This window comes from Pipra filicauda, unplaced genomic scaffold (assembly GCF_003945595.2).
Source record: "Pipra filicauda isolate LSUMZ 115617 unplaced genomic scaffold, ASM394559v2 scaffold397_size650280_pilon, whole genome shotgun sequence".
Classification (NCBI taxonomy): Eukaryota; Metazoa; Chordata; class Aves; order Passeriformes; family Pipridae; genus Pipra; species Pipra filicauda.
Genome location: NW_024104528.1, coordinates 535,560 through 543,162, shown reverse-complemented (window position 1 = coordinate 543,162; position 7,603 = coordinate 535,560). Strand labels below are relative to the sequence as shown.

The 7,603-nt window shown below is 38.4% G+C and overlaps 1 long non-coding RNA gene across 1 annotated transcript; it reads left to right on the top strand.

Moving 5' to 3' along the window:
• Positions 1 to 3,124: 3,124 nt before the first annotated feature.
• Positions 3,125 to 6,876, top strand: LOC113997860. The gene is made up of 3 exons (XR_005564963.1): positions 3,125 to 3,161; positions 5,127 to 5,194; positions 6,493 to 6,876. It is a non-coding gene; the product is annotated as an uncharacterized LOC113997860 (long non-coding RNA).
• Positions 6,877 to 7,603: the final 727 nt, after the last annotated feature.

The window sequence follows — 7,603 nt, the reverse complement described above, 5'->3', positions numbered from 1 at the left end:
CTCTTTTAATACCCTTATAAGAGTTTGATAGGGTACTAGATTTCAGTGAAAGTTCATTTGCCTTTGTTTTTTTGCTATTGTATTTGTTTCAAAAATCTCTTTGTCATCATTTTCACATTCTGTTTCCATTCAAACAAAGAGCAGCTTTAGATGGGGAAAGAAAAGGTCAGAGGTTATTTAGAGCATGCCAAAGAAAATAAAAGAGTAGCACATATACAAATGTTTTCATCATTCTGGCCTGATTTTGCAATCTGGGACTATGCTCAGCTTTCACTAACATCACAACTCAGGGCATGCATCCCACTTGCAATTGTTTTCAATAGAAGGCAAAGGCAGATAGTTCCTTGAGATACTCAATCCTTTACAGATGCTTTATAGGACCACAGTAACCACAGAAAGTCCACATCCAAACTCCATGTTATTTTCTCTCACAGATCAGAGCAGATTTGTTACTGATTTCAACGGAAACTGTGCTAACTATCTGAGGGAGTATTTAATTCTTCATAACATGACATAACAAAACAGTATGTTGCCATGAAACCCCTTACTGGGGCAGAACCCCACTCCCACACACTGAACCAGAGATCTGCTGTTGCATACTTCATCCCCAATTAACTGATGGAGTTTCCCAGATGTTCAGCACCATGTACCAGTATAAATCGTGCCACTGCTGCTAAACTTAAGAACTCTACTTTCAAGGACCAATGATTTTCACAAGCAATAAAGCTGAACGTATTTAAAGAACATCTACATACAAGGTCAAATACATCCAGTATCCCCTTTGGCAGTGACTGAACAGTGTATGTTGGTGTTTAGGGACTGGAAAAGACCTTTGGAAAGACTTGGAGAAGTTCCTTTATTTTAGGAAAAAGGCAAAATATTTTCTTCCCAAAGCCGATATTTTCAGCCCTCTTATCTCTGCATGCTGAGGTTTTATTTTCTTTCATTTTTCAAAGTGCAACTGCCTATAGAGGTGCAGGATCACGGCAGGACGCTTGCTCTTTCCCTCAGACCTGGGGATATTCCCAGTTCACAAGTTGACCCAGCAAGATCCTGTTTAGGAAGCTGTCAAATTAGTGCACCTGAACCCCATGGCTCCATGTGCTCATTTAAAATGCTTTTTGCTAGATACAGCAGTACAAGATCCAGAACAAAGAGCTCTTACGTATGTCCTAAGAAATTGCATTCTTGAAAGCTGTGCATGGTCCTGGATCTGTATTAAATTTCTCCTAAGGTTTACCATCCAGACATCATGAAATCCAATCTCAAAAACTTCATATGTTCTGGAAGTGGGTCCCATACATAATCATTCACGGTGAATTACTCACCGTGCAAATGTATGTAAATTCATTCCCACCACTTAATCCAGAACCACAGATAGAGCTGAAAGTGTGCCTTGCTGAACAAGGAATATAAAGGAGTGGTGGCTATCTTGCTTAGATTAACTTTACATGCCAGGCACAGTTTGGTTTTTTGATTAATATGATTCTGCGAGAAAAAAACTGAGTGAGTTATGGAGCATCTGTGATGCCTCCTTTATTTATTTATTTTCCAAGGTCCCATAGTTTCCACTTCTTTCATTTACTGGTATTTTTAGTGTGCTCAGGAGTTATTTGGTAAGATATTCAAGATTTCTAGTGGGATTTCTTCATAATGGACAGATTCTTTCTCTTCATAATGATAGCTGAGTTTCTTGAGAGCAAAGAGACACTTTGTTCTTTGTTCTCAAGGAGACAAACTGTTATTTCTTTCCCTGAAGAAGCTTCTAATATGATGGGTGAAATATCAGGAATAATTAGACCAAATGGTGATGTAAATCCCACTAGAAATGGTGCATCCATTATTTCATTTTATGCCTATCGCTCCAGTTTCTGCCTGATTTAAGTCCACGTGAAGAAAGCTGTGGGTATTCCCTTTATAAGAACTACAATAAATTTCTTCATTGAATATTTACTAGCCCTGAGTTGCTCCTTCTTTGTTGGACCATCATTACACAATTAAAAAATAAGAAGGTAATTTAGCTGTTTCAAGGGCTGGTATTGCTTAATTTCAAGGGAGGGGGTTTGACAGTTGAAAGGTTAATGTATTTCACTGATTGGGCCCCTGGGGTTCATTTTCTGAAAAAAAAGCTCTTTCAGTTTTTATTAAGAAACTCATGTAATGAAAAGGGGAAAAGCTTCCCTCACTTGGCACATGTGAGACAGTGGCTGCGGGAGCCCAGGTTTCTCTTCCTGGCTCAACATGCAGTCATCCCCTTTCCCTCCCTTCCCTGGATCAAGGGGAGGGAGGTAGTGCTCTGGGTTTGGCATGGGCTTTGCTGTGTCCTGACCCATCAGCACAGCGCCCCTGTGGAGGGACAAGTCCTGCTGGGAGTGACATGGGGACTGTGTGTCGTCCTTGTCACGGCTCTGGGGATGAGCAGAAGAGCGAGGGGCCCTGAATGCTGTGTGAGCTATGAAAGTCCCAGGAGCGAAGTTGCTTGTAGGTGCCCATCTTGTAGGGCTGGGTGCCATGGACACCCTGTAGTGACCCAGGGGGCCTGTTGGCACAAAGTCCATCTCTTTTGGCTCCAACAGAGTACTCTGGCTTCACAACCCGGCCAGGCTGCAATGTTGTGTTGGTTGACCAGGAGGAACACCTTCTGCCCACCTGTGGCTCAAAGGCTTCACTTGCCTCTGGCCTCAGATCAGAAATGTAAAATGAGTAGAGCACTGTGGGGAATGAGAAGTTAAAAAGAAAACTCTGTCTTCTTTTTTCTTGAGTTTTACCATTGAATCCACCCCCAGACCCTTTCCCTGCAATGCTCCTCTCCTCTACCCCTGCTCGCTGTTTGTTCCTTAGCACGATCTTGAGCAACAATTGACAAGCAAATGGTTGCTTTTTGAAGGTTTAAGCAAATGCAGGGAAATACCCTCTTCACACAATTAAATGCATTCATGCTAACACAGCCTTATGATTCACACACTCACTGAAAAGCTGATAGCGACACGGTGTTTTACAAGATAACAATGCTTCATATGAGCTTGGCATACATGTGCTAACTATTAGTAGGGAGAAGAGATATCAGTTCTATAAATTACTCAGTGTTGGTTATTCCTCACTGCAGTTACCATGAGAAGTTTCTTGAGCCGAGTGTGAGTGGACTAAGTCTTTCCCATTAGGTAAGTTAGCATGCAAGTGGTATTGTTTGACATAATTTAACTTGCCTGATTTTAATATCTGCATCAGAAGACTATAATCCACTATTTGCAAAACTTCCATAGTGCTGATGTCTCTGGCTGATATTTTTATTTTAATGAAATCCCTGAAACTCAACATTTATAGGCACAATGAGGCAATAAAAATATAAAATAGAAATAAAATAATTTGCTTGGGCTGGAAAATTCTGAACATTGCAGAAAGGCTTAACAAAATAAAACAAAAATGTCTCTGTCTTCAAGCATCTAGAAGAATTGTAAGAATGTCCCTTTATTGTCTTTTTTTTGTACCCCCTATAAAAATTGTTTCCCTCTCAGCCCCTAATGAGATGTTTTTAGCAGCTTGTCTATCCCAAATTACCATGTGAGATGGGCATTAGGAGTACTGTGGTTTTAGCTTGGGGAGTTGTGCTGGGGCTGGAGTCTGCGTGCGCACTGGGGAGGGAGGCAGGGTCGGAGCGCTGCCTTTGCTGCCGGGGACTCTCTCTCTGCTGGCTTTTGCTTATTGATATGATTTATAGATTGAAATGGTTTCAGAAACGGGGGGAGAAAAAGTTCTGTCTCTCACCTACAGTGAAGAATTTGTATTATTTTATTTTAACAAAATTAAATTGCACAGAAATGAATGAGAAAAAATATATTTTATTAAAGAGAGAGAAAAACCCCTGATGACTTAAATAAACATAAAAGTAACCAAGAAAACAGAAGAACAGGCATATCTACACATCCAGTTGAAAAACACTTTCAAAATTCATGCAGATATTTTGAAGTTAATACCTTTCTGATTTCTAGTTTGGCTGTACTAGATTCATGGAAATATAATGCCTTTGTTTTCTGTAGCCTGAGCTTCAGAAAAGGATTGCAGTTACATGGAGAAATCCCATATCCTGCTTATCTTTCTTCCATAGATGTGATGGTGTTCTAAAAATAAATATGTTAAAATTCAACATATCCATAATCCTGGAAAAATTAGTTGTAACTAATGGATAATGATGACCTGGTTAATTAATGGAATAAACAGAGAACCAAGATAAAGCTGTGATAAAGTTTGGTAATGAGCCACATTCAAAGAAACCAGATGCCTATATGTACATGTAATACAAGTGAGTGTTTTTTTTATAGTTGTTGGTGTTAATTTTAGAAACTGTTAAACACCCTGAATCGGATGACTGAAGAAATGCTTGTTCCAAACGGTGAGCTGTCGTCCCTGGCTCTCATCTCCACATCCAGTGAACAGAACCTAGGAAGAAACTGTTATAAAATCCAACCAAAGATATTCCACCTTTTCCTGCAGCCCTCCACTCACCATCTCAGTGCAGCAGGAATCTTGAACAGCTGTAGAAAAGCCTGTTTTTCAAGCTATCGCGAACCCAATTTTCTCAAATAAAAATAATTTGGGTTTTGTCTTCTAAAAACAAAAAAAAAAAAAAAAAAAAAAAAAGGAAAAAAGGAAACACCACAGCTTCAAAGTTTTGAAATGAATGTACAGGAAAAATATAGCTTTTGTTCATATTTTTAAATACAGTCTAAATAACGTCTGAAGAAATAGTTACTACAGCTTTAAATATCGGTTGCCAAGTGGTAATTATATTGTTTAATTTTAAGTCATACGATAGAGTTATACCACCTGACACTGCAAACATTACGCACAAACACTTTTTGTTATCATGAGAGAATGTTATTTTAAAATGTAAAAAGCATCTTTAAAAGCAAATTAAAAAATCTATTTTTATTATGGATGTGAACTTATCTCCTTTTCTGAAACTTATGGGGAGCTCTGGATTGCACTGCCAACTCATCGTGGTGAATAACCCCTAAATTTAGCTTTATAGAGTAAAATATGTTTATATAAACATATTACTCTATTGATACAAAGCTAAAAGTTTTTTATGGGTATTAGAGTTAAATCAACTATCAGTTTTCTTCTAGGGAACTTCTGGTAGGAGAGGAGCTTCTCAAGGAGTAATCTTCTGTAAATCTGCAAAAACAGCAAATAGGTAAGGCAGCAAAATTGCTTAAGAATGGTAAACATTACCTTAAAATAAAATGGAAATCCCCAATAATCTAAAAGGCTGGCATGTTAATAATGCTTGAAATAGTTTATGATCTGAAATGTAGCTATGCATTATTCTGCCCTTCCCTCCTGGTTATGGAGCTGTTGTTTACAGAGTGCCAGGGGCATTTCTGTCTCATTATCAAATACATAAATAGAAGAATATGCATTTAGTGGGGGATCTATTTTATTGTCAGTCTTCCCTTCCCCCCTCCACCTTACACACTCATGATATTTCTTGATGTTTTCCCCTCCCTTCTGCAGCCTGTATATTTCTACAAAACTGTGTAAAAAAAGCATAAAACAAACAACATCTTCAACTAAAAGGGTACAATTTCTAAAGCAGGAGCTTTTTATTTAAAGCTTTGGAGAAACATTCATACTTAAGACCTTTCTCTTTTTTCCCCCTCTACGTGAAGCATTTTTTTATGTAAGCTTATAATTTCCTTTAAAAGCTATGTTTAATACTTGCCCTTTTTATTTTTAAATGTTCGGAGGGGGGGAGGAGGTATCTTTAATGCTAAGCTGTGCTGTGTATTTTTTTAGGAACTAGGATCCAGCTCCTGGGTGACTCAGTGCAGAGGCTCCTGAGGAAAGTCAGGGAAGCCAGGAGCATTCACTCCAGCATTTGCCCCAGTGACAGGAGTGGTTCCATTCCCATTTCTCAGGCCATGGGTGCTGTAAAGGAAACTGAAATGTCTCTGATGGAGCCTTATTTGAGCAGGGAGTGCAGAAGCCAGATTGTAATGCTGGGCTGGATTCAGAGACACCCCCAAGACAGTGGGCTCAGTGCTCAAGGGACGCTGACTCTGACCCCAGTGACTCTGTTCCTGGAATACTCAGCCTGGTAAATACCTCAGGCCCAGGAAAAAAATATGTTGAAGAAGAGTATTTCTCTGAGGAAAGACTAATGGGATCAGACCCTAAATTATTATCCTCATGATATCTCATAGATCAAACTATGGAAAATGTGGGAAGATAATTATTTTATATATATATTTATATATATATATATATATAAAATATATATATATATGGTTTTAAGTTTAGAAAGTTAATGTCTCTCAGGTATTTTTTTTAAAGCAGTTTTTATGAATATTGAATGCTGTAAATGAAGCACAAAGCAAAAGCTGGATTTCATTTGTTCTGTTTTCGGTAAAGGATAAGGATTTTTTTGAATACTGGAGTTATTTCAGTTTTAGGAATGTAAAAACTAATGAAAAATCGTTTTCTTTCTGGTAGGTCGTGTATTCAATTGCCTCTCAATGGGAAGTAAACGGAGTCAAGAGTGTTTTTCTTCGTTACTCTGAATGTCTACTGTCCTTTATTTGTGAAAATAAAGATAAGGATGCTGTAACATAGTATTTGGAGGAAAACATAGAATAAGGTTTGAAAATAAGTACATACCTGAAAGCAATATATCAATATGAATTTAGCCTACAGGAAATCTTTACTCCTCTTTTTAGAATATTTTTTATGATAGGTGTTCAGAAAAAATAGTATATGAGTAGAGAAGTGACTGTGACAATACGCTGTAATTCTTAGGTTTTTTGCTTGTCTCGACGAAAGGTTCCACATTTGTTTAGGTTTCGTATGCGTGCGTAAACCAGACCACATCTATTTGTATATCTCACTCTTGCTTTCTTAAATGATTTGCCTGCTTTCCCCTTAATTTTAGCTTGATATATGCATTAAAAACCCCCAAACCAAACCAACCAACCAAAAAAAAAAACAAAAAAAAAAAAAACCACAAAACCCCAAAGAAGTGTTTTCTTTATATGGTTAAACTTGTTAGCCTGGACCTCGGGAATGATAAACAAATGATAAGTGCGGTACTTTATCTAGGCAGACACATTCGGCTCTCGTTGTGCTGCACTGCCACCTTCCGTCCCCCCGGCCCGGGGCCGCCGCCGCCCGGCCCCGCCACTCCTGCAGCTCCGGGGAGAGATGGATTCATAGGTCTCCAAGAGCTTTCATTTCTATAATTCTGCTTCTATATTGACAGGCCCTTTACAAATAATTTGTTAGGAGAATCTCTGCATTAGCTGTATCATGGGGTTTTTATTATTATTATTATTATTATTATTATTATTATTTTAAAGTAATTCTTGTTTTCAGTGTTTTAAAAATATTTGGCCCGAAGCTATTTATTCCCCTTAGACGGCCATATGGAAAGTTTGATTGCTGCTATTTATATTCTAAAAGAATTAATGTGTTTCAGACTGCTCCCTTTCACAGCAGCCCAATCCCAAGCTGAAGGAGAAGCATCTGGCACAATAGAAATTGTCACACCACAAGGCTGCAACTTCGACTGGTGAGACAAGGCTTCCCTTGGATGTGCAGATCACAGAGA